Source organism: Beta vulgaris, chromosome 7 (genome assembly GCF_026745355.1).
Source record: "Beta vulgaris subsp. vulgaris cultivar EL10 chromosome 7, EL10.2, whole genome shotgun sequence".
Classification (NCBI taxonomy): domain Eukaryota; kingdom Viridiplantae; phylum Streptophyta; class Magnoliopsida; order Caryophyllales; family Amaranthaceae; genus Beta; species Beta vulgaris.
In genome coordinates this window covers 49,173,484-49,178,707 of record NC_079208.1, presented here as the reverse complement: position 1 = coordinate 49,178,707, position 5,224 = coordinate 49,173,484, and positions in this window count along the sequence as shown.

The following is a 5,224-nucleotide window of genomic DNA, read 5'->3' as shown; positions in this document are numbered from 1 at the left end:
TTGTTGTGCTAATTAGGATGGGGTAATGTATCCGTTGTTTGCAAATATGTACACAATTATCTTTGGTATGCATTTCAAGAGTAAATATAACTCTATGCAATGAGGTGCAAAAGTAAGAGAGATAGACTTAATTTGGTGTTAATTGTCCATGTGGGTGGGGCTTGATGGTTTTGAGGAGAAAGGATGATTATTTACCATTTTTTGCTTTTTTTTACTATAATAGAAAATGAAAGATATATTTGTAATTGAGGAAGTAATATCCTCCGCTTGTTTAATTAAATGGAGTTGACATATCAACTTTAAGTTTTGCTTGGGTTGGGGAGCTCAAGCTTGGCTTGCATAAATCATTTAATTATTTTGATCCTCTCAAACTTAGGGTACAATGGGGTTCAACATGGTTACTTTTTAAGCTTACACTTGAGCTTAGGACTTTAAAGGTTGATAAATTAGCTTATTCAAGCAATGAGGGAGCGTTTGATTGGGGGTTTATTGGAAAGGGTAAGGGAATCAATTGTTTGGTTAATCAGTATTCTGTTCTCATTTTCCCCACCCCCAAGGTTTTACTTATCCTTTCTTTGACTCATCATTAACCCTCTTCTTGGCCACCTAATCACTCCTAATTCAACCACCTACCACCAGTACTGATCGTCCAACCACCTGACCACCAGTATTGATCGTCCAACCACCTGACCACCAGTATTGATCGTCCAACCACCTGACCACCAGTATCGATTACCCAACCACTAGCATCGTAGCATAACTCGACCACCCAAAACCACCTAATCCCTCCATCCCAACCACCAAACCACTTGACCCCTACACCCCAACAACTGTCACTGTCCACCTAAGTTACCTAACCTCCGAGTAACAAACCACCTGCCACTACCAAAAACTCCCCATCTCCTCGAACCACGAAGCGTGTCCACCTGCCACAACCACGAAGCTCTCCTACACACCTTGCGAAACCCTCACCACCCCACCAAAACCACAAAGTTTGCCCACCCCACACAACCACGAAGCTCGCCCACCCACTTTGCGAAACCTTCACCACCCCACACAGAAACCTACCATAACTCCCCGGAACCCCCCTTCCTTGCGAAACCCTTACCACCAACGTAGAAAACCCACCATATCCCCCCTTAAAACTGTTTGACTATTGCGAAAAGCCATACGACATTGTAGATTTGGGGATAAAGAGTGAAAATCCACCATCGTGGAAGAGTGTTTTGCGAAGGAAGGCAAGGTGAACTGGTGGATGTTGTGTTTGAGGGACTGAAAGGGTGGTTCTGTTTAGTGGTTGAGGGAAGGCTTGACCACCATGGTGGTTGTTTTCGATGTTTAGTGGTTGTGTTCGTTGTTTAGTGGTTGAGGAAGCAAACCCTATCAATCAAACATGTTGGGAATTTAGAGGGTTTTACATTTCTTTCCTTTCTTTTCTCTTTCTTGATTCTATTCCTTCTAATCATGAACGAAACATCTCCTAAGTTTTATTAAAAGAAAAACAAAGATATCGTTGATAGATGATGGTCCTAATTATTGAGAAAAGGTAAAGTGATTTTTTTCAGTTACTAAAAGTTTAGGTGACAAATAAATTAAACGATAACCTAAAATAGAAACTATGAGCAACAAAATATACATCTCTTCCTAGTTCAATACTAATTTTACATTGCTATTCTTTATAATTCTTGCTATTGACAAAGATGCCATTTCCGAACAAACAATACTATTGTTAATACGAAAACATCTCCTTGAACCCATAGTTTGTAAATGTTACTCTTTCATTAATTTACTAAAGTTTTTTGGAATCATTGTTTGTTTGTCCACACCTAGCTTCTTTTATTGGCCAATTTAATCGAAGAGTCAATACTCGAGATTTGCAGCTGTAGTAAGATTTGCAATTCAGCAACCCATTCCCTTTGCCTTTTTGGTACATTGCATCTGTGCATGCATGCAGAAACAATGATTATATCTGCACATTGCAACTTTTTAGAATAAATGTTCTATGTTTTAGGCAAATTTCTCTTTTGCCCTAGTATACACAGTATATTTTCTTACTACAAATTAATTAGTTATATTAAGTTATTGTTAAACATAAATTAGAAAAAGTAAAAGTTCACAACAAAACTTCATGTGATATTACGTAAGTCTAGATTTGTGCATAGTAATGTATAATCACAAACTAGTTATTGATTATAAATTTGATTTTAATAAAGATTTCCCCTCCTAAATCTGCACATTTTATGTACTCCAATCACAATATTTTTTAAAATGACTAAAAGTCAGCTACGGCATTATATTTCAACCTGTAATTGAGGGAATATTATTTGTATTGATTTATTTTATTATCTGAAGTTAGACTAATTGGATCATTAATACTTACCACTTTCAGTTATATTATTGTTTTGAACTTTTTGGACATATGTATCATTTAACAGAATATGATCACTGATGACATTCTAGAGACTGCGCAGTTGATCTAAATACTAAAAATTTTATAATTGATGGGAGAGGATTTAATAGTGAGCAAGTGGTTGATCAAGTGTGGGAATACTGATTTATACATGTGTAAACAGAAAGATAAGAAATAATAATCTAGAGGGATTTGGGATCATGAACCATGTGAGCAAGAACAAGTAAATGCATAGATCAACGCTATAACCTGTTATTTATGTTATGAAGCTTAAAGATGGTGTTTTTGTACGATTGATCCACAAATCAAAATGAATATATGTATGGATATTTCCAATGCAAAATAAGAGGCTCTAAACATTGAACATGTCTCTTGTGATTTGAACTAGCCACATCAATGTATATGCTCCAAACATTTTAACATGTCTCTTAGGGCCGGTTCTTGCCAACTTATTTTCAATTCAATTCAGTTCAGTTCAGTTCAGTTCAGTTCAACTATAGACAATACTTTTAATCTCACATTATCACTATTCATTTTAGTTCAGTTCAATTCAGTTTAGCTCAACTGTTTTATGCCGAAGAGAACATGTCCTTACATTTTTTTCGCACTCATAGTCCTTGCTAGAAGTTACCATGATGCTTCTAAGTTCTAATGATATGGTATTCATGATATAAGATTATATTGTTGGGTAAATTTTTTTGAAAAATGTAAACACAAAAATTTTGACGGTTATATATTGATAGATGAATAAATTTTCCTATAAGCTAATTTTAATCATTTTTGCATCGCGCAACTTGAAAATTTACAAATTAGTTGTTATTTGATTTGGTTGTTTAATTTAGGCTCTCCTACTTGATATTCAATGAAAACTGTGTTTCAACTAAAAAGTAGTAAAATTGGTGTTCGTTACTATTTTCACCAAAGGCTGATGTTTATAATTTATTGTGTCTTGATCGATGTAGTCTAGAGGGTTTGCGAGATAGAGATATCACTTATCGTCGGCCAACAGAGTACAACTTCCAGTGTATTAGAGTTCATATTACAAAATAATAGTCCATTTCATCCCACATAGGAGCATATAAGCGTCATAATGCAATTCCGATCGATCTAGTCAAAACACCAAAACTCATACTTCCTTCGTTTCTTTTTAAATGTAACAAAGGGGTATTTTTGTGAGATATAAAATATTCTTTTGTTGCATTTAAAACGAAACGGAGGAAGTACCAAAACTTTTAACTTTGATTCAGACTTCATCTATATCATTACTTTTAAAAACAAAAACAAATAACTACCTTATGCTACCATATATGATCATAACCCTAAAATATTGGTAACAAATTTAGAAAGTAAAGATTTTGTTTGTGTGGAAAAATGGAGAATATGTTGAGAGATTTCTGGGTGCACATGTATATGTTTGATTGTGTTGCACAATATGGTGCTTAATCCCCGCATAGAGGCACAAGTTTTTTTTTAACTGTTACTCTTGAGTCCTGTGTATTTGGGATCGGTCATCAGTTCACATAAAACTATAGATTGATCAAAAGCACCACTTCCCCAAACTATTCATACTTAAGCTAATTAATCATAATTGGAAGACCATTTTTGCCCCGTTACTTAAAAACCTTGTCTCAACTTGTTATTAAACTAAAACAAAGATAGTTTACAAATCATTTTATCTCCCTTCTTGCTTTGACTTTTGACTAAAATTTACTAACTTTCTAACCCTTTCTGCGGTTAATGTCAAAGATGGTGTATTTTTTTTTTTTTAAAATTTCCCTCCTAGTATTGTTGCATGTATATCACATACTAATATGACCGATCAAGGATGTGTTGGCCTAGTGGTTAAGATTGAGGTGTTGTGAATGATATGTCATGATTTCGAATCTTCCTTCCCCTTCTTTGTACTTTGTACTGCCTTCGTGACTCATATGGATAAAAAAACATACTAATATGAACATTACAACTCTATCATACATTCGAGTGGTATATATAAGTACTTTTACTATTGTGACGAACCTAATATATCATGTAATTATAAGGCTTTAATCTAGATTAATATTTAATTAACAATTGGTTTATCACTTGCATGTCACTTTATTTTATTAATACTCTTAATACATAACCCGCCATTCTTTAACTAAGAGTTTAAACTAATTAACCAATCAAAAAAAGTGGTCAGAAATTGTCGAAAAAAATATTTGAGTTCATTTGCATTATTATGCCATTCCCATATGCTCCATTAACTAGCTAAGTAGTACTGAACTTTGAAAAACTCACAATTTATCCTTCACATCTTAAACTTTTTACATCAAAATAGACCTTTACAAGTCATAGTACTTTTTAGCATGCTTGTCGCACAAAGTTATCCCTAGAAATTTCTCCTTTATTGACTTTTCGTGCACTATAAACTTTTTAGCACTTCAAACTTGTTTAACAATATGAGGCACGAATACAGTACAAAGTACAAAGAAGAAGAGGAGAATTCGAACCTATGATCTATCGTTCACAGCACCTCAATCTTAACCACTAAGTCAAGACATCCTTGGTAACTTGTTTAACAATGTCAATATTGCGATAACATTTTTATCTTTGATGAAATTTTAGGAAACTATAAACTTTTACTTCATATTAGCATATGGACAAGTCACATGATAGTTGTCTTTTTTGCCTCCTTTAATTTTTTTTCAAAGATAAAAACTTATAGCAAATCATCTTATAGATAACGGGGGTGATTTGGTGTAGATATGTACCTTATACAAATATATAATTAGTATAATCACTTTTTGATCAATGATTAATGATGTTTAATAGGAC